General features: G+C 43.5%; 1 long non-coding RNA gene across 1 annotated transcript; it reads left to right on the top strand.

Annotated features, from left to right (window-relative positions):
• The first annotated feature begins 816 nt into the window (after positions 1 to 816).
• On the top strand, positions 817 to 24111 carry LOC146354757 (uncharacterized). The gene is made up of 3 exons (XR_014788486.1): positions 817 to 979; positions 10420 to 10559; positions 23781 to 24111. It is a non-coding gene; the product is annotated as an uncharacterized LOC146354757 (long non-coding RNA).
• Positions 24112 to 25694: the final 1583 nt, after the last annotated feature.

The raw sequence follows: 25694 nt of genomic DNA on the forward strand, positions 1-25694 counted from the left end.
CAATAGCCGAAGCTCTCTGGGTGGTTCACATGTTGGTATGCAGAAGGTCCCAGGTTCAAACCCCAGCATCTCCAGGTAGGGCTAGGAAAGAATCCTGCCTGAAACTCTGGAGAGCCCCTGCTGCCAGTCAGTGTCAACAATACTGCGCTAGATGGACCCAGGCTCTGACTCAGTATAAGGCAGCTTCCTATGTTCCTATGAACAGAAAGCTTTACTAAAAATAGGAGATTTTGGTTTATTTTGTAAGTGGAAGGGAGATAAATATTGCTAATTTATACAATCCTACGTATGCCTACTCAGAAGCCCCATTATGTTTAATGAGGCTTACCCTCAGGGAAGTGTGCATAGGATTCCTGCACGAGTTGTTTTTGCAGGGAGGTTTGCACCTTGATGTTCTGCATGTTAGTAGTGAAAGTGGGTACCTTGCATCAAACTCTAAACCATGCCACTTTTCCAAAAAGTGACAGATGCCCCGCCCCCTTAGGGAGACTGGATGTCCTGCCCTAGCCAAGAGTCCCACCTCTGGAAGTCCTGCCGGTCAAATGACTGTCAGGGTCACCTGATGGAGATCATGTGACTCCTCTACAAACTCATCATGCCACCATGGACCAATAGGATGAGGTTTTAGAGCCCTAACAGGTACGGGTGCAGAAATGGGCCATTTCCAAACCCTCCCTGGATTGGCCCAGAGGGGTCATGTGACCCCTCTAAGAACTCACCCCATCACAGTGAACCAATAGGAAGAGGTTTTAGCCACCTGACATATGCAGGGGCCCTGGAACCGTATAAAGTCACATCCTCACCCCCCAACAGGCCAATAGGAATCATTTTAAGCCCAGAAACATCCTATCCCATCAGCCAGTCAGAAGAGGTGCAGCCAGATTCGATCAATGTAGCCATTTAGCTTGTCCAGACATGTTTCCTGCATAGAGAACATGGAGACGCCAGGCACCCTTGAAGATTGAACCCCAGAAAGACTGTAAGCCAAGTCATGTCTATATACTTTTAAAAAGAACTAGGAAGGGAGAGCCTGCTATAGCTCCTGCGATTGTAAGAAGAAAAGATGCAGCTGTGGCAAAGGACATACTTGTAGACATTTTTACAGAATTCCTGGAAAATTTGAGGAGGCTGTAAGCAGCCTGCTAAAACAATGAAGACCATCCGCAATAAGCAGTTCAATAAAACTTTAAGAAAGAAAGGAACTTTACATCTATATAGATGTATGGCCGCAAAAGTTATAATTGTGGAGCCAAAGTGGTGTAGTGGTGAAAGTGTTGGACTGGGAGCTGGGAGATCTGGGTTCTAGGCCCCACTTGGCCATGGAAGCTCACTGGGTGACTTTGGGCCAGTCACAGATGCCTAGCCTACCTCACAGGGTTGTTGTTGTGAGGATAAAATGGAGAGGAGGAGGATAATGTACAGTGCCTTGGGTTCTTTGAGGAGGAAAAAAGGCAGGATATAAATGTAATAAATAAATGCGGTTTTCACAGAGCTACTGGGGTCAAGCCTTATGGAGACAGAAAAAGAGGTTTCCCAGTCAAAAAAGCATTTTATATTAAGCTGCCTAGCAGTGCCCCACCCTTTTTTCTTTCTTTCTGCAGAACACTTGGTTTTATGTTTAAAAGTTACTACAAGCTTACCTGCAATCTGCCCCATCACCCTGGACATATTTAGAAAGCTGTTAAGCCCCCCGCCCCCCACTATGCTGACCCTGTAAAGTGACTTTTGAGATGGAGAAGACACAGATCAAGCAAGGGAGTCTTCAGAACTGTCAGGATCCAACTACTACTCCCCCCCCCCACACACACACTTTTGTTACAGAGTTTTGTGTTAGTCTTGCTTAGCAGCACCCCACCCTTTCCTTCCTTCCTTCCTTCCTTCCTTCCTTCCTTCCTTTCTTTTCTTTCTTTCTGCAGAACACTTGTTTTTATATTTAAAACCGACTATAAGCTTGCCTGCAATCTGCCCCATCACCCTGGACATATTTAGAAAGCTGTTAAGGTTTTCCCCAAAAACTATGCTCACCCCGTAAAGTGACTTTTGAGATGTAGAAGACACAGATCAAGCAAGGGGCTACACAGAACTGTCAGGATCCAACTACTACCCCCACCACACACACACTTTTGTTAGAGAGTATTGTGTTAGTCTTGCTTGTTGTTGTTGTTCAGTCGTTCAGTCGTGTCCGACTCTTCGTGACCCCATGGACCATAGCACGCCAGGCCTTCCTGTCCTGCGTTCTCTCCCGGAGCGTGCTCAAGTTCATATTCATTGCATCCGTGATGCTATCTAGCCATCTCATCCTCTGCCGTCCCCTTCTCCTTTTGCCTTCAGTCTTTCCCAGCATCAGGGTCTTTTCCAGGGAGTTTTCTCTTCGCATTAGGTGGCCAAAATATTGGAGCTTCTGAGGTGAGGTGGCTGAGGGCTTTTTCTAGCTTTTTTAAAATTGTAGAACCTGTTTAAAAGCCTTACCAGTTCCTCAATCATGACGCCACATAGTCCTAACCATCCTTTTGAAATAATTTTGAGTCTTACCGCTATTTTGGAGAAATTAAAGTGGAGGGGGAGAAAGATGTTTGTGGAGGCTGACTGGATCCTTTGCTGTACTGAAGCTACTAAACTTCTGCAGAAGCCAAAGTTTCCACTTTGGGGCAGTAAAATCAGGTGCTGTGTGAAATACCAGTATTTCACATGAAGCTCTTTCTTCCCTTCCTTCTAGAGCAGAAAAGTAGGGGGAGAGAGGTTTTTTGCACCTCAAAAACAACAACCACCCTACACCAGAGATTAGGGATAGTGACATCCCAATGGTCACCTTAAACACCTTCTGATTAGGATTTCTAATCCCCTGTGTGGCTTGGCAGTTTTTACTTCTTGTTTTAGTCTTTAAGAAAAGGACACTTTACGCACAGTTAGCATAAAAGCCACTGGACCTAACTGCCTGAAATTTGGTAGGTTCAATCAGCTCCATGGGGGCTGCCAAGTCCCCAAATTATAACCCACTTCCTCCCTCAGTGGAGATGCTCAAAGCAGCTAACAAAACATACAAAATGAAATAACAATAATTGAATCATGAAAAATAAGTTTGAAAAAATAACAAAACAAAACAAAAAATGTAAATTAACTTGCTTTTAAATTGTCGTTGTCAAAAGTAAGTTCTCAAAAGTATGAATAACAGTGTTGATAAAAATATAACCAGCATGTGCACATGCACACCCACAATCCATTTCTTCATTATTACTTACACAGTTTGTGGTTTGTATTTGGCAGGAGTAAGGAATGGCTCCTTACAAAATATAAACAAAAAAGGGTATTTTGTAATTATTTCCTGTTTACATCACCCAGTTTCAAACATTTCTTTTGTCAGGATTCCACAACATGTGGCATTCTCACAACTTGCTGAAGCAGTGGGGAAATTACATCTGTTCCTTAACATAATTGTATGTTAACGCTACTAACGAAATAATCAGGGCTGTAACTAGGGTAGAGTGACATCATGGGGCACAGAATGGGGCTGAGAAGAACTTACCCAGTACCAAGACCAGCCAACAGCACATGTGTATCCATCTGTATGGCAGGTGCAGGGAAATGGTTTCACCTAGAGCTGCAATTCCCTTCCTCCTTCATCTCTCCTGGACTGGGACTCCTTGATTCAGGAGGGAATCACCCCCCCCCCCATTCACTTTTTTGCTATATAAAAATGACTGTGGTAATCAAGAGAGGTTATTCAAGGGGGAACTAATACAGTATTCATCATTAATCCCTCACCAATGCTCATCAGGATGCAATAAAACAGCTGACCCTACAAACAGGAAGTATTCAGTTAAAGACACACAAGCCTTTAGAAATCTTAATAGTGCTTTGTCTGTCTGCACTAGACAATTTGGTGTGCAATTGTCTTTTATTAAAAAAAGAAAAGAAAGGCACACATCAGATCTGAAAAAACATGGCTGCTGAGACAGAAAATGCGGGAATGCAATGGGGGGCGGTGTCTCCACAGTCAATTTGCTGTGAGCTGGCTCCATTTCGAGATTGTTTGGGGCACTTGACGTTGTGAAAAACCGCAGCCACCCTGGAGCTTTTTGCAGAAAAAACGGATTTCCTGGGACTGGTTGAAGTCCGATTGTTTTCCTTAAGTTGGGTTCTCCATGTCATAGTTGTTGTGTGCCCCAATGCCCACATTTACCTTGGGTATGCTAGCCCTGCCCAGGGGTTTGCTTTTCACCATGATCCCAGTCAAGGGGTGTTTCCTGTCCCTGTGTTTCCCAGGACAAACCAATTAGTATCAGAAGTAACTCCCATTGTGGTCAATGAGGCCTGTCCCCTGAATGCATACTTCAGAATTTACAGAGATCCCCATCAATCGAAATAGCACATTTTAAAGCACTAATTCCCTAAAGGCTGTAAAGCACTATCTCGAAGCTGCGATTATCTGTTGTTTGGTTTATCGCCATTTGGAAGTAACTAATTTGCACTTTTGACTCTGCGCTCCATCGGGTTAGAAAGGGGGCTGGTTTCCTGTCCCTGTGTTACCCAGCACAAGCATATGTGTGTCTACTCAGAAGTAACACCCATTGTGGTCAATGAGGCTTGTTCCCGAAATGCGCACTCCAGAAGTTACCAAGATTCCCATGCATTGAAATGACATATTTAGGAGCCTTAATGCTGAAGCTGCGTGCCTTTGATATTTGCTTCCTTGCTTTTCAGAACTAATTAATTTGCAACTTCAATCCTTTGCAGCATCCGGAGCTTCAGCAGAAAGAAGAAAGGGGGCTAGTTGGAGCCACAGTGCTTCAAGTATTCAGAGGGTTAAGTCTCCTAAAGGCTGGGAAGAGCTATGTCAAAGCTGCTTTCTCAGCTGTAAGGGAGTAATTAATACAAAGCTTTGAAGCTTCAATTGTTCACAGCATTGGAAGCTTCAGGGGAGAAAGAAGGCTGCACCTGTGTTTCTTTAATGTTTGCTTTAGAGTAATTAATGTGAAGCTTCGATCATTCCCAGCTTTGTCAGCTGCAAGGAAGGACGGGAAACCTCTTGCATTGAACCAGGGGCGGGGGAGGCTCTCGCATTGGTTGATCAACCCCTCCCAATCTGATGACATTCACTCCAATCCCCCCACCCCACTCAGAAGTATGTTCCTGTGAAGGAACTTATAATGGTGCAGTATACTTGTTCATGGAGCCCTGTGTGGGCAAAGCTGGCTCTTTAAAAATTTGGGTAAGCCACCATCAGTTTCTCCTTCTGTTGTTGTGGAGACACCCCCAGACTGACAATGAGGGCAACCAAAATGATCAAGGGGCTGGAGCAACTCCCCTATGAGGAAAGGTTACAATGTCTGAGACTGTTTAGCTTAGAAAAAAGGTAAGTAAAGGGAGACATGAGAGAATGTACAAAATTATAAATGGTGTGGAGAAAGTAGATAGGGAGACATTTTTTTCCCTCTCTCATAATACCAGAACCTGGAGTCATGCTATGAAGCTGGTTGGTGGGAGATTCAGGACAGATCAGAGGAAGTACTTCTTCACACAGCACATAGTTAAAACTATGGAATTTGCTACCACAAGATGTAGTGATGGCCACCTATTTGGATAGCTTTAAAAGGGGATTAGACAAATGCATGGAGGACAAGGCTATCCATGGCTACTAGTTCTGATGGCTATATGCTTCCTCCAGTGTCAGATGCAGTATGTTGGGAAACATGATTGGGAGGGAGCTACTGCACTCATGTCCTGCTTGTGTGTTTCCCACAGGCAGCTGGTTGGCCACTGTGTCAACTTCTTACTATGCTGTCTAGGTTGGCCATAGCTTTCCTCCCAAGGAGCAAGCGTCTTTTAATTTCATGGCTACAGTCACTGTCTGCGGTGATCTTGGAGCCCAAGAAAGTAAAATCTGTCACTGCTTCCATTTCTTCCCCTTCTATATGCCAGGAAGTGATGGGGCCAGATGCCATGATCTTAGTTTTTTTAATGTTGAGTTTCAAACCAGCTTTTGCACTCTCCACTTTCACCCTCAACAAGAGGCTGTTTAGATCCTCTTCGCTTTCTGCCATTAGGGTGGTATCGTCTGTATATCGGAGGTTGTTGATAATTCTCCCAGCAATCTTAATTCCGACCTGTGATTCATCCAACCCGGCGTTTCTCATGATGTACTCTGCATATAAGTTAAATAAGCAGGGTGACAATATGCAGCCTTGTCGTACTCCTTTCCCAATTTGGAACCAATCGGTTGTTCCATGTCTGGTTCTTACTGTTGCTTCTTGACCCTCGTACAGGTTTCTCAGGAGACAGGTAAGGTGGTCTGGTACTCCCATCACTTTAAGAATTTGCCACAGTTTGTTGTGATCCACACAATGAAAGGCTTTAGCGTAGTCAATGAAGCAGAAATAGACGTTTTTCTGGAATTCTCTTGCTTTCTCCATGATGCAGCGAATGTTGGCGATTTGATCTCTAGTTCCTCTGCCTCTTCGAAACCCAGCTTGTACTTCCGCTAGTTCTCGGTTCGCATACTGCTGAAGCCTAGCTTGTAGGATTTTGAGCATCACCTTGCTGGCATGTGAAATGAGCGCAATTGTGCGGTAGTTTGAACACTCTTTGGCATTGCCCTTCTTTGGAATTGGAATGTAAACTGACCTTTTCCAGTCTTGTGGCCACTGTTGAGTGTTCCAGATTTGTTGGCATATTGAATGCAGCACTTTAACAGCATCATCTTTTAGGATTTTAAACAGCTCGGCTGGAATACTGTCATCTCCGCTAGCTTTGTTGTTACTAATGCTTCCTAAGGCCCACTTGACTTCACTCTCTAGGATGTCCGGCTCAAGTTCAGTGACCGCACTATCATGGCTATCAGGGACATTCAGATCTTTCCTGTATAGTTCTTCTGTGTATTCTTGCCACCTCTTCTTAATCTCATCTGCTTCTGTTAGGTCCCTGCCTTCTTTGTCCTTTATCATGCCCGTCTTTGCACAAAACGTTCCCTTGAGATCTCCAATTTTCTTGAAGAGATCTCTAGTCTTTCCCATTCTGTTGTTTTGCTCGATTTCTTTGCATTGTTCATTTAAGAAGGCCTTCTTGTCTCTCCTTGCTATTCTCTGGAACTCTGCATTCAGTTGGGTATATCTTCCCCTTTCTCCCTTGCTTTTCGCTGCCCTTCTTTCGTGAGCTACTTGTAAAGCCTCATCAGACAGCCACTTTGCTTTCTTGCATTTCTTTTTCTTTGGGATGGATTTCGTTGCTGCCTCCTGAACAATGTTACGGACCTCCGTCCATAGTTCCTCAGGCACTCTGTCTATCAGGTCTAATCCCTGAAATCTATTCCTCACCTCCACTGTATATTCATCAGGGATATGATTTAGGTCATACCTGAACGGTTTAGTGGTTTTCCCGACGTTCTTCAATTTAAGCTGAAATTTTGCAAGAAGCAGCTCATGATCTGAGCCACAGTCAGCTCCAGGTCTTGTTTTTACTGACTGTATGGAGCTTCTCCATCTTTGGCTGCAAAGGACATAATCAATCTGATTTCGATATTGACCATCTGGTGACGTCCATGTGTAGAGTCGCCTCTTGTGCTGTTGGAAAAGAGTGTTTGCTATGATCAGCATGTTCTCTTGGCAAAATTCTATTAGCTTTTGACCTGCTTCATTTTGTACACCAAGGCCATGCCTGCCTGTTATCCCGGTGATTTCTTGACTTCCTACTTTAGCATTCTAATCCCCTATGATGAAGAGGACATCTTTTTTTGGTGTTAGTTCTAGAAGGTGTTGTAGGTCTTCATAGAACCGATCAACCTCAGCTTCTTCGGCCTCAGTGGTTGGGGCATAGACTTGAATTACTGTGATGTTGAATGGTTTGCCTTGGATTCGTACTGAGATCATTCTATCATTTTTAAGATTGTACCCCAGTACTGCTTTTCCCACCCTTTTGTTGACTATGACTGCTACTCCATTTCTTCTAAGGGATTCTTGTCCACAGTAGTAGATATGATGGTCACCTGAATTAAATTCGCCCATGCCTGTCCATTTTAGTTCGCTGATTCCCAAGATGTCGATGTTCAATCTTGCCATCTCATGTTTGACCACCTCCAGCTTACCTTGATTCATTGATCTGACATTCCAGGTCTTGCTTAGTCTTGCTTAGCAGCACCCTACCCTTCCTTCCTTCCTTCCTTCCTTCCTTCCTTCCTTCCTTCCTGCAGAGCACTTGTTTTTATATTTAAAACCGACTATAAGCTTGCCTGCAATCTGGTCCTTCACCCTAGACACATTTAAAATGCTGCTAGGGTTTCCCAAAAACTATGTTCACCCCTGTATCGTTAATCCCCACACTGAGATGCAGAAGACAGACATAGATAAGCAAAGGAGTCCACAGAATGTCAGGATCCAACCACTATGTTCCCCTTTGTTATTAGAGAATTTTATGTTAGCCATACACTCTAGACACATTTAAAATGCTGCTAAGGCTCCCCCCCAAAAGTATGCTCACCCTTGTAAAGTGACTTTGTATCATTAATTCTCATTTTGAGATGTAGAAGCCAGGGATACAGCCAGGGATTCTCCACTGCCCAGGATGTTTTGTGTTATATACTTGCAGGGAAATTATGCAAGAGCTTAATTACCACCACACCTTCCTCTTCCTGTGCCATTTCCAAGCACATGGTTTCCAGGGGCCCAAAACTAGCTTTATGCATACTCTCAGTTCTATGTTCTTTGTGTTTTACAAAATAAATGACATGTATGTCTACCTTACAGGTTTGCTGTGAAGGACATCTTTTGCTTCAGACCTGAAACGTTGCTAACCCTTGCCATCTTTGTTCAATACTTTTTAACAAAACGCTTACTTTTCCCCACGGAAAATAAAATCTGCTGCACTTTCAATAATATAACTTTGATGATCTATGGGGTGGCTTCTACAGTTAAAAACTGTTAAGAACCCTATTTCATAGAATAGTCATTGAATAGTAGGGTTGGAAGGGGCCTACAAGACCATCGAGTCCGGTGGTATTTAAAGTACCACCGGAAACCACAAGTGTACTTTTACAAAATTCTTGTTAAGGGCTATAACATTATATTTCCCCTACGTATAAATATACCGGGGGCTGGGGGCTGCAAGCGCTTCCTACATATATCTTTAATGGTTACTTACGTACATAGCAACTTAAAGGCTGTTACTGCAAAATTTTCTGTCTCTCAGGAATTAGGGAATCCCACACTCTCCAATAAGAGGATTTTGGATCAATACTTTTACCAATCTGCTAACAACTGGCTTACAAAGAAAAACAGAAAAGGATATTTACAAAATCTTAGTGGCATTTAAAAACATGTCTACCTTGAGGGGCTGGTGTAACCCTTGCAACATTTATTTTCTGATTTGTACAAAATGTATAATTTTGCCTTCCTTACAGAGTTGTTGTAAAAGGTTCCTTTTGCTTCAGAACTGAAACATTGTAACCTTGGTTTTTCTGCTTTTTACAAAATGCTTACATCTTTTCTCAGTGGGGAAAATAAACGACTGCTACACTTTGAATAATATAACCCTGGTGATCTGTGGGGTTACTTCTAGATTTAAAAACAGAAGGTGCCCCACTTTAAGTACCAATGGAGACTGCAGGCCTACTTTACAAGGCTGCTGTTAACAGCTACAACTAGCAGTACAAGTTCCCCCTACATAAAAATAGATGGGATGCAAACAGTCTAATTTTTTAATTAAAATTTCACTTTTGTTTCCTATGTACATAGCAGCTTAAAAGGCTGCTATTGCAAAATCTTCTGTTTCTCAAGAATTAGGGAACCTCATGTTCTCCAAGATCAGATGCTTAGATTAATACATTTTACCAAGCTGCTAACAGCAAAAGTGAGAATTTATTTCCATTTAGAAGTCTAGACCATCGATCCCTACTCTTTTCTAAAGGGCAGCCCCTGTTTTTTTGCCTCCCCATGTAGGATTTTTACAAAATCTAAGTGGTGCTTCAAGAATTATTTACTTTTTAAAGACTCTTGAAGGTTTTACTTGCAACCTCTGTGATTTCTATGTTCTTTCAAAATGATCCTTTAAAAAGCTTACTTTCCCCCTTCAACTCTACCACCCTTTTGGAACTACTTCCATTTTGGGAGTTAGTGATAAAAGTTTATTCTTTCAAAATGACTCTTAAAAAAGAAAGAAAAAAATACTTTTCCCCTGCAACTTTACCAGCATATACCCCCACCTCTTGGAATACACAGGGGGTGATGATTGGATTACAGCACAGAATGTTTGTAATAGGCTTTACTTGGCAACCTTTGTGTTTTCTATGTTTAATGCCCACCTTTTGGAATACACAGAGAGTGATGATTGGCCCCAGCAAACTTAAAGCATGTCTACCTTGTGGGTTGTTATAACCTTTGCAACCTTTATTTTCTGATTTTTACAAAATATTTAATTTTGTCTACCTTACAGAGTTGTTGCAACCCTTGTGATTCTTACAAAAAGGCTTTCCCCACTTCGGGCCGATCTACACTTACGGGTTTTTTTCCGCTTCCAATGAGGTTTCACCACTCGTCTTTCACACTACGCAGGACCTGCCTCGAATTGGGACGGTAATTTCCCACTTCACTGCTCTCGCTTTCAATACCCTGATATCCTGGTATTTCCCATTCATGTGTTCTGGTCTTCCATGTTCATTACCTTATAAGGTCATAGTCCGCTCCCACACCTGCCCATATATGGTGGGGTTTGTATTTCCCTCCTGTCCAATCACAGCTCTAGATGCCCCCATCTGCTCTTCTGGCTACTGATAGCATAGGTTCCTTAGTGCTGGAAGCTTTGTCACCAACCAATAGAGGGCTAGAGATGCTACCCCTTGTCTGATCTGGGAAGCTAAGCTGGGTTATCCCTGGTCAGAATTTTGGATGGGACACCGCAAGGGAATCAGGCTTCCTGCACTGAGCAGCAGCTTGTTCTCTCCCTTTTTAAAAAACAAAATTAAGGCTCACAACTGAAGTGCCTGTACACACCCTTTCCCCCCATTCCAGCTTAACTGGTGCTGTAATGTTTTCTCGCGGCCCCAATCCTGGGCACTCACTCAGGAGCAAGCCACATTGAACTCAATGGAACTTACTACTGAGTAGACATAAGATCGCCCTGTAGGTGATTTATTTTTTTTAAAAAATTAAGGTTTTTCATATCTTCAAATCCTCGAAGAATAGCTTTTCTCCAGCCTGATTTCCCCGCACACAAGCAGAAATTGCTTGACTGGGCAGTCTTCGAAGATGCAAGCAGCCCCCCCCCCCGCCCAATCTGAGCATCTCCTGCCTCTGCTTTTCTCAGTCGGAGGGAGCAGAGGGTAAAATGCCTCCCTGCAATGAAGGGAGACACCTCTGATCCCCCACCCACCAAGCTCAGAAGCAATGTCCTCTTTTGTTCCAGAGCACCTTATGGGGCTCAATGGGGCTTACTCGAGGCTTGCAGACCTACAGGATGATCTTATGTCTACTCAGTAGTAAGTTCCATTGAGTTCAATGTGGCTTACTCCCGAGTAAGTGAGTGCCCAGGATTGGGGCCTCAAGAAAACATTACAGCACCAGTTAAGCTGGAATGGGGGAAAAGGGTGTATACAGGAACTCAGTTGTGAGACTTAATTTTGTTTTTAAAAAAGGGAGAAAACAAGCCGCTGCTCAATGCGGGAAGCCTGATTCCCTTGCGGTGTCCCATCCAAGATTCTGACCAAGGCTGTCTCAGTTTCGCTTCCCAGGTCAGACAAGGGCTGGCATCTCTAGCCCTCTGCTGGTTAGTGATAAAATTTCCTCTGCTAAGGAACCTATGCAATGTCATCTCACGGTCTTCTTCAAAGCTTCAAAGAAGTGGGCAGCCTCCTCAAAAAGCAAGTGCTGGGTGCCATCACTGCTGCCCCTCTTCCTTGCACTGGCTGCATAGGGCTGGTGCGGGGAAAAGAGCATCAGCAGAAACCCCCCAGCCTCTCGCCGTGGCCTCCAGCAGGTGGGGGGGGGGAAGGGGACAGGTGCCTCCTTCCCTCCACCCCCACCTGCTACAACGGCGGCAGCAAGGGACAAACTCTCACTGGGCTTCGAGCCCCAACAGGATGCTCACACCATTCCTGCACACACATACACAGGGATAGAGGAAGAGAGGGACAGTGGACGGGGAATCAGCAGAAACAGGGAGAGTTTCTGCTCCTCCAATGAGAGCCCCCATCTTTAAGAGCAGGAAAACAGAGTGTGAACCGAGCTCGCACATTCGATCAAGAACCCCAGTGGGGAAAATGGGTGAGTGTGGATAATCATGTTTTAATGCGAGTGCGTTTAACCTGACAGGACCCTGACTTCGTTGCGATGGCAGGCGCAATGTAGATCCACCCTTCAGCTTTACTACCATATCCACCTCCCAGGCACCCATGAATACAGTTGAAAGGTTTAAGGCATAGCTACTGGAGATACCTTTGTTTACTGAATGTAGCAGGATCTTCTCTATTTTACATACATACATACATACACACATCTACAAAACCCTGGGGAAAAGGCAACCCACCCCAGTATTCTTGCCATGAAAACTAAATGGATCAGTACAACCAGAGATAGGTCAGTATACCATCGGAAGATGGGACTCCCAGGTCGGAAGATGGTCAAAATGCTACCGGGGGGAAACAGAGGATAAGTTCAACTAGCCCCAGATGTGATGACGCAGCTAGCTCAAAGCCGAAAGGACGGCTAGCAGCCGATAGTGCTGGTGGTGAACGACAAATCCGATGTTCTAAAGATCAACACACCATAGGAACCTGGAATGTAAGTCTACGAGCCAGGGCAAATTGGATGTGGTTATTGGGGAGATGTCAAGATTAAATATAGACATTTTCGGTGTCAGTGAACTGAAATGGACTGGAATGGGCCACTTCACATCAAATGACCACCAGATCTACTACTGTGGACAAGAGGACCACAAAAGAAATGGAGTAGCCTTCATAATTAATAATAAAGTGACTAAAGCAGTGCTTGGATACAATCCAAAAAATGACAGAATGATCTCAATTCTAATTCAGGGTAAGCCATTTAACATCACAGTGATCCAAATAGATGCCCCAACCACAGATGCTGAAAAAGCAGAAGTAGATCAGTTCTATGAGGATCTGCAGCACCTACTGGATAGTACGCCAAAAAAAGATGTTATTTTCATTATAGGAGACTGGAATGCTAAGGTGGGTAGTCAAACGACACCTGGAATTACAGGCAAGCATGGTCTGGAGAACAAAATGAAGCAGGACATAGGCTGATAGAATTTTGCCAAGACAACTCACTGTGCATAACAAACACTCTCTTCCAACAACCTAAGAGACGACTTTATACATGGACTTCACCAGACGGTCGACACTGAAATCAGATTGACTACATCCTTTGTAGCCAAAGGTGGCGGACATCTATGCAGTCAGTAAAAACAAGATCTGGAGCTGATTGTAGTTCAGATCACTAACTTATTGCACAATTTAGAATCAGACTAAAGAGAATAGGGAAGACCCACAGATCAGTTAGATATGAGCTCACTAATATTCCTCATGAATATGCAGTGGAGGTGAAGAATAGCTTTAAGGGACTAGATTTAGTAGATAGGGTCCCGGAAGAACTATGGACAGAAGTTCGCAACATTGTTCACGAAGCGGCAACAAACAACGTCCCAAAGATAAAGAAAACCAAGAAGGCAAGATGGCTGTCTGCTGAGACACTGGAAGCAGCCCAAGAAAGAAGGAAAGCAAAAGGCAATAGTGATAGAGGGAGATATGCCCAATTAAATGCAAAATTCCAGAGGTTAGCCAGAAGAGATAAGGAATTATTTTTAAACAAGCAATGTGCGGAAGTGGAAGAAGATAATAGAAAGGAAGGACAAGAGACCTCTTCCAGAAAATTAGAAACATCAGCGGTAAATTCCAGGCAAAAATGGGTATGATCAAAAACAAAGATGGCAAGAACCTAACAGAAGCAGAAGAGATCAAGAAAAGGTGGCAAGAATATACGGAAGATCTGTATAGGAAGGATAATAACATCGGGGATAGATTTGACGGTGTGGTCAGTGAGCTAGAGCCAGACATCCTGAAGAGTGAGGTTGAATGGGCCTTAAGAAGCATTGCTAATAACAAGGCAGCAGGAGATGACGGTATCCCAGCTGAACTGTTTAAAATCTTGCAAGATGATGCTGTCAAGGTGATGTATGCCATATGCCAGCAAATTTGGAAAACACAAGAATGGCCAACAGACTGGAAAAAATCAACTTATATCCCCATACAAAAAAGGGAAGCACCAAAGAATGTTCAAATTATCGAACAGTAGCTCTTATTTCACATGCCAGTAAGGTAATGCTCAAGATCTTGCAAGGTAGACTCCAGCAATTCATGGAATGAGAATTGCCAGATGTACAAGCTGGGTTTAGAAAAGGCAGAGGAACTAGAGACCAAATTGCCAGTATCCGATGGATAATGGAGAAAGCCAGGGAGTTTCAGAAAAACATCTATTTCTGTTTTATTGACTATTCTAAAGCCTTTGACTGTGTGGATCATAACAGATTGTGGCAAGTTCTTGGTGGTATGGGGATACCAAGTCATCTTGTCTGCCTCCTGAGGAATCTGTATAACGACCAAGTAGCAACGGTAAGAACAGACCATGCAACAATGGACTGGTTTAAGATTGGGAAAGGAGTACGGCAGGGTTGTATACTCTCACCCTACCTATTCAACCTGTACGCAGAACGCATCATGCGACATGCTGGGCTTGATGAAGCCAAGGCTGGAGTTAAAATTGCTGGAAGAAACATTAACAATCTCCGATATGCAGATGATACCACTTTGATGGCTGAAAGCGAGGAGGAACTGAGGAACCTTGTGACAAAGGTGAAAGAAGAAAGTGCAAAAGCTGGGTTGCAGTTAAACCTCAAAAAAACCAAGATTATGGCAGCCAGCTTGATTGATAACTGGCAAATAGAGGGAGAAAACGTGGAGGCAGTGACAGACTTTGTCGTTCTAGGCGCAAAGATTACTGCAGACGCTGACTGCAGCCAGGAAATCAGAAGACGTTTACTTCTTGGGAGGACAGCAATGACAAATCTTGATAAAATAGTGAAGAGCAGAGACATCACACTGACAACGAAGGTCTGCATAGTTAAAGCAGTGGTATTCCCCATAGTAACCTATGGTTGCGAGAGCTGGACCATAAGGAAGGCTGAGCGAAGGAAGAGAGATGCTTTTGAACTGTGGTGCTGGAGGAAAATTGTGAGAGTGCCTTGGACTGCAAGAAGATCAAACCAGTCCATACTCCAGGAAATAAAGCCAGACTGCTCACTTGAAGGAATGATCTTAAAGGCAAAACTGAAGTACTTTGGCCCCATCACGAGAAGACAGGATACCCTGGAGAAGATGCTGATGCTAGGGAAAGTGGAAGGCAAAAGGAAGAGGGGCCGACCAAGGGCAAGATGGATAGATGATATTCTGGAGGTGATGGATTTAACCTTGGGGGAGCTGGGGGGAAGCTGTCAAGCTTGTGACAGCTGACAGGAAGCTCTGGCGTGGGCTGGTCCATGAAGTCACAAAGAGTTGGAAGCGACTGAACGAATAAACAACAACAAACAAAACCCACCCAACCCTGACTTGCTAATTGGAGTCTCCAAGCACCAGTTGCATTGTTCAACACAGTACAATTTTCCTGTACATATAAATAGATGTGCTGCATGCCGTCTATTTTTTAATTAAAATTTCACTTTTGCTTCCTATGTACATAACAGCTATTGCAAAATATTATGTCTCTCAGGAATTAGGGAACTCCACAATCTCCAGGATTGGATACTTGGATTACTAAATTTACCATACTGCTAACAGCAAGTTTACAAGCAAAACAGGCAAAGCACATTTAAAATGAGAATTTATTTCCCCCCCAACTCTTGCTAAACAGCACTTCTTGATTCTGCCCCCTGGCCCCGATTTTTTTTATTTTATTTTACAAAATCTTAGCGGTGTTTAAAGCATGTCTACCTTGAGTGACTGTTGTAGCCCCTGTGACTTTTATTTTTATGGATTTTACAAAATGCTTAATTTTGTCTTCCTTACAGAGTTGTTGTAAAAGGATCCTTTTGCTTCACATCTGAAATGCCGCAACCTTTGTTTTACTGCTTTTTATAAAATGCTTATTTTTTCCCAATGGTAAAATAAAAGGCTGCTACACTTTGAATAATATAACCCTGATGATCTGCAGGGTGGCTTCTACATCTCAAAATGGGAATTAATGATACAAAGTCACTTTACAGGGGTGAGCATACTTTTGGGGGGGAGCCCTAGCAGCATTTTAAATGTGACTAGAGTGTATGGCTAACATAAAATTCAGAGTTTCTCCATAAATGAGCCCTAGTTTTGAAAACAGACTCATTGGCTGAATCCTGGTGAAGTCTTAGCACAAATGAAGCTATGGGGAGGAAGATACAATGACAGCTTGTGCATAAGAAGGAGGAGGGGGAGTTGCACAAAACAAGACATCTGTTTTTATGAAGAGTTGCTGGAGGATGGTAGGAGGAGGGATGGTTGCATAGAGGGGAATATAATTGGTAGGGGGGAGTGTAAGTGCTCAGTGGTGAAAGAAAAGCATTCTGCATATGCTCAGAGGCACGTCGTATTTAAGAGCATAAGAAGAGCCATGCTGCATCAGACCAGGGTCCATCTAGTCCAGCATTCTGTTCACACAGTGGCCAACCAGATTTGTTATTAATTCATTCAGTCTCTTCCGACTCTTTGTGACTTCATGGACCAGCCCACGCCAGAGCTTCCTGTCAGCCATCGCCACCTCCGGCATCCCCAGGATCGAGTCCATCACCTCCAGAATATCATCCATCCATCTTGCCCTTGGTCGGCCCCTCTTCCTTTTGCCTTCCACTTTCCCTAGCATCAACATCTTCTCCAGGGTATCCTGTCTTGTCATGATGGGGCCAAAGTACTTCAGTTTTGCCTTTAAGATCATTCCCTCAAGTGAGCAGTCTGGCTTTATTTCCTGGAGTACGAACTGATTTGATCTTCTTGCAGTCCAAGGCACTCTCAGAATTTTCCTCCAACACCACAGTTCAAAAGCATCTATCTTCCAAAGATTGGACAGAATATCGCTTGCATTTTTTCCCTTATATCTCAGAAACAATAAGAGCAAATGACTTAATTTTTCTTTTTCTTTTTAAAAAGCAAACCCTAAAAGCTAGAAATCAGGCCAGCTAATATACAAAATGGGTACTGGGTGGCATGTCTAGAATCCAACAGGACCTGAATATTGGACAAACAAATTAACACAAATTGGAATGAATATTCATGGGGAAAGAATTCCCTAATTGAAAGACACAATTGTATTTTCTTGTATAAGCGGAAATGCAGACTGACAGCCCACTCCTAAACATGTTTACTTGGAAATTAGTCCCACTGAGGTGCAGAGACAATACTGTCCATCCCTTGAAGATGGTTGAGAGTGCAGGTTGCAGTATTATGCACCTCCTCTCCCAGGTCCTCCTCTGTCACGTACAAATCCCTTCCAACCTTCCCATGCTGGCCTTAACCATGGTTAGTCATGTCTGTATTGATATTACCTACTAACCATAACTGGGTTCATATGATCACAGAGGGAGAAATAAGACACGGTGGATTATTTCCCCCACCATGCGTGCGAGGGGGATTTGTGTAATTACACTCACTGGCGCAGCTTGCTGTGTCGTACGAACCCAGTGAGGGTGGCTTATTGCTGTGGTTAACAAGCCACCCAGAACCCATGGGCTGCTGTATGGTTCTGGGGTGGCTTGTTAACCAGGACAATAAGCCACCCTCGCCAGTTTCACATGCCTCAGTAAGCTGTGTCAGCAAGGGTAATTATCTAACTCTCCCCCCGGCACACGAACGGCATGTGCAGTGGGGGGGAATAAGGCACCTTGGCTCATTTCCCCCTCCATGATTGTTCAAACAGATCCATTTATGTCTGCACCTCAGTAACAGGACAAATATTATTATTATTATCATCATCATCATCATCATCATCATCATTATTATCCCACCTTTTTTCCAGTACCGGGACTCAAGCTGGCTTCGCAACAGTTAAATACTTATACAGTTAAAACAAAGAAATAGAAATATACAAAAGTTAGAAATATAATTAAATCATCAATAATATTAAAATTGTATAAAATATCAGAATTTAAAAAGACAACAACAATATAAACAATAGTACCGATCCGTCATATTCTCATAGGTCCAGACTATCTATCCCCAAAGGCCTGCTGGAACAAAAAAGTTTTTGCCTGCCTGTGGAAACATACCAAGGAGGGTGCCACTCTCGCCTCCCTGGGAAGGGAATTCTAGAGCCTTGGGGCAGCCACCGAGAAGGCCCTCTCCTATGTTCCCCCCTCCCCCCAGGAGCCTGTGATGGTGGCAGAACTGCGAGAAGGGCCTCCCCTGAAGATCTCAGGGCACAAACAGGCTCATACGGGAGAATATGGTCTTTCAGATAACCTGGACCTGAACCATATAGGGCTTTATAGGTCATGACCTGGACAAAGCCTCTCATATGTGTGCCATCTTGGATTCCACATCAACAGAACCAGTTAATGTAGCTTCTGCAGGTGCTTGTCCCGTCATTTTCACCGTGTGCAGCCTGAGGATGTGGACAGGATTCCTGGAAGAATGAGGTCTGCTGGGAATATTGCAACCTCATCTGCAAGTTACTGGAAGGGGGCAATGTTGCAGTTAGTTAGTTCATGGAAATTTTGACCACAGCTTGCCTTAGGATCTCTATAGCCTACAATGTGGTTTCCTGTGATTTCTTCCTTTTGCTTCCCCCCCCCCTTCCACCATTGCTGGGAGCACACGTGTTTGCTCTCTCACTCCTGCCTGTGTAATGAACACAAAATAGACTCAGCAAACTTCTTTTTGAAACTCTATGCTGTACATGCATTGTATATGCAAGAATATCTGTGAGTAAAGCTGTTTTCTTTCTTCTACTGAAGAAGGGTGCGGTCTCTCCTTTTATTGTGCTAAGATAGCCTGTGTGCATGGTGGACTGGTAAATGTTCATTCTGTTCTGGCTTTTTGTTTTTTCTCTGCTAATTGCTTTTCTAACAGGACGCATCATTGCCAAATAATCTCATCAAGGTCAACCATTTCTGTACTTGAAGCTTGCCCAATCCTGGCTAGTTAAGGGAGCCAGAGAGGAGGGACAAAGCAGGGAGAGGGGATTATTTAATGCTTCTCTGAGAAAGGGAGCTATGCTTTCCAGTCTGAAACTTCATCCTCTGATGAAGAAGTCCTCACTAGGCCCCACTGTATTGGATAATTACCAGCTGATGTCTAACATTCCATTCTTGGGCACGGTGCTTGAGTGTGTGGTAGTGACCCAGCTCCGAGATTTCCTGGTTGGCATGGATCACCTTGTTTCAATCTGGCTCCCAACCCAGTTTTCAGACTGAAATGGCCATGTTCACCGTGGTGAGTGATCTATGCAGCTTTTGATATCATCCAACGTGACATGATCCTTCTGGATTATCTTGCTACAAGCCTACGATGGGGTTTTGGGACACCATATTATGGTGGCTTCGGTCCCACGGGGGAGAGGGGACTCTTGCTCAATGTCTTGGCCTGTGCTGTTCTGCAGGGTTCAGTCTTGTCCCCCATGCTATTTAATACCTATATGAAACCACTGGGGGACAGCACCCGGAAGCCCTGAGTTTGTGTATTTAAAATACTTGTATCTCACCTTTCTGCCTGACAACAGGCATCTAAGGCAGCTGACAATAAGTGAAAATTAATACATAATAAACATAAGGGTGGGGGCAAATGGCGGTGAGGGAGGGCAGAGGAAGAAGATGAAGCTTACACTAATGAGGACTCACCCTTAAGCAGGATTTTTAACCAGCTCAGAACCTTGTTACAGGTGAGCCTTGGATACATAATTATTAACCTTGGTTAATAATTAAGAGGTGGAAGGATGGAGAGAATTTGTGCATATGATAAGCCCTTTTCACATGTATGAATATATGAAGGTGAAGTAGTGAGTTGTGTACACCTGATCTCCACGTCTTTACTTTAAGATCTGAAAGAGCCCCCATGGGTTCTTTCCATATAATCAGGGCCCCTGCTTGTCTAGGGTTCCTGACTGCGTGGAACACGGTTTCTTTGCATACAGTTATACATCTGGGACTTTACAGTTAATGTGTGGTGAAGGTCAAGCATGGACAAATTTTTCCCCACCCCTCCATATGTTTATACGAAGCTTGAAAAAAGCTAGAGAGGGTCCTGGAAGAGGGGGAACATGGCTCCTTATGGCCAACCCCAATTCTTTAACCATGACTTTGTCCTAAATCTCAATCCTTCAATCACCAGCCTAAAGAGGCTGTAGTGTTCTGTGTATGTTTGGCAGCAGACTTGAGTTGGGGCATCTAGGTCACCACCAAACAGCTGTAAAAGTTGGCTTACTACTTTCCCTGCACAAATTGGCTGCTCCTTTGCTTGTCAATGAAGGTATGATGTAGAGGTCCATCACCCTCGGTGCGGTTTATTTTTTTGTTCCACAGGTCATCCCTCTCCTGCCTGCACCGTCCAGTTGTCTGTGCCCTGCCAGCTTCAGCAAGCTGTTCAATTCAAGGCAATGTTGGATGCCAATAGATGAAAGAGAACCAAATAGCCACGATCTCATTTGCCTACTGGCAGCAGTGACTTTCCTTTTTGTAAAGTGAACAGTCAAACTTTGAATCACGATTTTAAACATGAACTTGGTGTCAATGAAGAAAGGTATAGTCAAGAAGGATCATCCCAGGTGAAAAGCAGAACTTCTGATGCAATATTTTATCATTGGCACTAAAGTAGTATTTGTCCAGACCTCATTATAGTAGCATAATTTCCCATTTTCACACAATGGATAAGAGATAGCCTTGCTGTGACGGTGGAGGCAACACTGCTGTTGGGAAGGAGAATTGTCCATTCCCTACCATTTTTTTCTTTAAAATTAATAAATAAAACAGCATCATGTAAGGTGGAGGCCTAATCAGGTTCCTAGGTAATTACCAAAGCCAGAAATAATGTTTACAAGTTTTACAGAATATCATGAAATACAAGTAGTTCAATTGTCTTCCAATCACAAAGTGTTCAGAAATAGATTCTGAATAAGTTAAAATCAACCTAGCAGAGAAATGATTCAATTTCAGTTTTGTTCAGTCTCACAGCTGAAAGTTACAGGAGAAATAATTTCAATCCTTAGAAAAGAAATAGAGATTAAAATACATCCTACATAATTAAGAAAATAAACCCTTTCCTATGGTCTGGCCAGGCCAATGACTTACTCAAGCTAGTGCTGGAGGTATAACCTAGTCTGGGGAATGTCATCAGGCATCCATCAATAACTGTTTTCCTCCAAGCAATGAGTCGTAATTTATATTTGTTATTGCTGTCATGCAGGTTCATAGGTTGTGAAAGAAAGAAAAATACTTCCAATAATGCATTTACAATTTAGTGTCAGCAATTTACCCCATCTAACACAATTGGATTTACTTCTGAGTAAACATGCTTAGGATCAGGCTCATTCAATCCATGGTGAAAACTCTAGAGCAGCCTTCTCCAATCCAGTGCCCTCCAGATATATTAGACTTCAACTTCCATCAGCCCCAGCTAGCATGGCCAATAGGCAGGAATGCTGAGATTTGTACTCCAAAACATCTGGAGGGCACCAGGAAGGCTGCGTGATTCCCCAGCCCGATCCAAAGCCTGATCTAAACACAACATTGGTGTTCTACACAATTATCTTCATGTTTGAACCTGCACTCAGCTGCTATATGTTAACACATCAGCACAGCACTCACCTGGGCCACAAATTCCTGGTGTGCTAATGCTGCATGTGTAGGTGAGACAAGGCCATTTAAATGAGACAATGGCTCTGTGAAATGCCACATGGATGGTTGTATTTTATATGCCTAGTGTCACATTTAATGGGTTCCCAACAGCTGGAGATATGCATTTGTAGCTCTTTAAAATAAGGCAAAACCCTACCAATAATCTTTTATGCATGGGGGGAACACGGGATTGGGTTCAGTTCCCCTGGCAGTCTTTCCTTTCCCCACTAAAGGGCTGATTCATGGGATTTCAGGATTTGTTTTTTTTTAAGGGCTATGTAATAATTAAAAAGCCCATATAAGTGCAGAGCGTTATATTTTGTAGTATTTTGTGAGGTGCCCCTCTGAAAACAGACAGACTGTGTTGTTCCATTGACTTGGTATGACAGCTACCATTTCAAAGGAAGCCAAGTTGATGTAGAGCAGCCTTCCCCAACCTGGTGCCCTCCAGATGTGTTGGACTACAAGTCCCATCATCCCACAGCCAGCTATATTGGGATGGGGAAGGCTGACAGAGAAATAGGGACCTTCCCTTACTCAGCATTACATAAATCCATGTGAGAGTTAAATCCTGCTGCTTTTCATACCTGTGCGATGGGGCCACTGGCACTAAATGAACAAAATGATGAAGAGACGAGGCTGAGAGAAACTCCCTGCAAATCAGGCCTCACTGCTTCTGGCCTGACTGTTTGAAACGTGCCAGATGCAGTAAGAGCTCCTAACCAGCCAACAGCTTGTGCGGGCAACATCGGATGGTGCGGGCAGCCCTTGCGGGAGCTGTTCTTGTTTCCCCCTAAATATCATGTCAATCAGTGTTGGATATTGGCTTTGTCGGAGGTGCCTGAATGACGCACCAGTGCCTCACAATAGACGCAGCATGTGCAAATGAGAGGCAGTGGGGGCAGGGAGGGGGGCCTATAAATATTCATGGGAGAGAGTTCCCTGATCAAAAGGCATAATTCTGTTTTCTTTTATAATATATCTGGTTAATATAGACTTAATGAACGAATGAATAATAAATTAGTCCAATTTTGTTTTCTTTCTTTTCGGAAGTGCCGGCTCAAAGGGGGACTTTGTACGAGTTTGATTGATAGGCTAGGCTTGCTGGGAAATCTGCTACCCAATTGTTTATTAAATATGAAACAAATGATGGTGCAATCATTTTAATCTTGTTGTGGCAGCACATGCTGGTGGCGGTAATAAGACAAGGGAGGGTGGAATCCTATCTGGCAATCTTCTGTGCCTTTAAGTTTTCCTAGCAGAAAGGGTGTGAAAGGGTTAGGACCCAGACTCAGGCTCCCACTGGGCATTACAAACCAGCAGGGCTAGTTAAAGAAAAAAAAGAAAAAAGGCCAGGTGGCAGCCCTATAGTGAGCCCACATGTCTCCCCCTTTGAGGCTTCTTTAAAATTCCCTGAAGCTCAGAACACAGTGGCTGTTTGTTAAATGACTGAGAAGCAAGGGTCATGGTCTCAGGTGTGAGGAAATTTAAATGCAGATCGCTTGCCCAGTATGAGGAGCTCTCTTTGCACCATTGTGTCTATCTTCAGGTATCTGTCTTCAGGTGCTACCACGCTGGACAGTTCATGTGGAATTGCCACATTTTACTCCCACACTTCTTACAGGGCATCCACAGAATGTCATCACTGAATCATTTTATTTATTTATTACTTACATTTATGTCCCGCCTTTTTTCCTCCAAGTAGCCCAAGGTGGCATACATGATCCTCCTCCTCTCCATTTTATCCTCATAATAACCCTGTGAGGTAGGTTAGGCTGAGAGTCAATGACTGGCCCAAAGTCACCCAGTGAGTTTCATGGCTGAGTGGGGACTAGAACTTGGGTCTCCCAAATCCTAGTCCAACACTAACTGCTCTTCAGTGTCCCTCCTGCCTGTCTTCCCTCACCCCCACTTCTTCTGTCTTTTCTCAGATATCCAAAAATCTGACTATTGGGGGAAGAACAAAAATGTAGCGCAGTCGCCACAGGTGTAGATGGTTCCAAGTGCTACTCCATCTTTCTGAGAGGTGTGGGTTCTATTCCCTATGCGTCGATGAATCAGGCAAGTTAAATATTGCTGCTTGGCACAGCTTCACTATAACCTTTCCAGGTGGTGCCATTTTGCTCCGTTTATTGTTTTAAAATGTTTTAAATCAGTTTTATTAATTAACACTAAAATGCTTTTCTGGCTGTATTAAAAATATTTGCAGAATAGCGCTAAAATGAAGGAGCGTTTATCGCTAATTAAATAATTGATTTTAACAACCTGCTGCCTTTCTGGTTACCACTCTTTTAGTAATATTTCTTTCTAATTAAACACTTCTGATCTACACTTCCAATCCAAAACAAATATTAAACACTCCGTTCACTGATATTTCCCAGACAATAATCAGGCAATCACACTGTTTAGTGCTATTTAAATAATACTTTTTTTAAAAAATGCTTGGTGATTTTTTGGGGTGTGTGTGTGTGAAAAATAGCTGCTCAGATGAAAGAGACCTTCCCCTTCCCCACCCACAGTGGCTATGTCACACTCACTGGTGTGGACTGAACAGAGTGGGATGTACACATGAAAAAACACAATTTCCCCAATACTGTGGAAAGTCAATTGCCATTCTGTTTGCAGCTTACCACGGAAGAGCAATTATTATTACGTAGCACTAGGAGCTGCTCATCTGGAAGACCCTTTGTGGCTGTATTTGTATTACTCTTTCAGAAAGAGTAGGCAAAGAAGTCAGTACAAGGGAAATGAGAGCTGCTTTAGATGTTACTCAGACAATGTGCAGGCATGGGAAAGCCCTTTCTTTTTTCTTTATTTTATTGAGTTTTGAGAGCATCAAAATACATAGAATTAGAAATTCTCAGAGAGAACGGGACACACACATCCCATTCCAATAAGGCACAGTGAATCAATCTGCAGCAGTTACAAAGTCTGCCAGGACATCCATGCATACAAAATGCCTGAATATGCAACGTACTTCACTCATCAGCCTTATCTTCCTTTTCTACAGCTTCAGTCACAGCAACCAGTGATTCCAACATGGAAGGCAGCAGATTTTTTGTTTGATGTGAACATCCACTTTTAAAAGAATGAATTTGACTTATCTGTCTTGAAAGGGAAAGCCCTTATTTGTGCCGCCATTACCTGTAAGCAGCATCACATTGAAAACCACCTTAGCACATGCGCCACCGCAACATATGCAGTGTTTGCACATCACCACTGCTGCCACAGCGATATCTAGCACACTGGAATGCAGATGTTTCACAAACTCTTGCCGAGTATGCAAGTACGAAGCTTTTATACATTGTGCTCCCTGCACGTAGCAAGGGCACAAAACAAAGGGTGTTTTTTTTCCTGAGGCCTGGATGCAGGGTACATAATACTGAAAGCTGATGCGGAGTCAATGAGGTGAGGCTCTCAAATATCATCCAGTATCATTCAACATGGGCTTCCATGTTCTTTTAAGCCAGCCTAGAGACTTGGCAAAGATGTTTGAAAGCTGTGAGCATCCACTCACTGATCCCCTCTGTAAAATACGTTGCTGGGCCCGGTCATGTTCCAAGACAGCAGATGTCCATCCAAAGGCAACACAGTTCACAACCAGCAACCGTGGCAACAGGATCAGCTGACTTGAATGAAAATGGGGCTTGACCTGCTCTCTAGCCCTGGAGCACAGTCTCCATGGAATTTCCATTCATTTCACCCACAGGGGTTAATGAAGCCTTCCTTCCTTCTCATTTGTAAAGGGCGCAGTAGTGAACAGTAAGAAACTAGAGAAGTGCATCTTGGCAGGCTTACTAGGCTTCATGATGGACAAAATAGTCCACGGCAAACCAAACAGACCG

Source organism: Heloderma suspectum, chromosome 2 (assembly GCF_057233095.1).
Source record: "Heloderma suspectum isolate Gila_16-S chromosome 2, 16-S_ref, whole genome shotgun sequence".
In the NCBI taxonomy this organism is placed as follows: Eukaryota; Metazoa; Chordata; class Lepidosauria; order Squamata; family Helodermatidae; genus Heloderma; species Heloderma suspectum.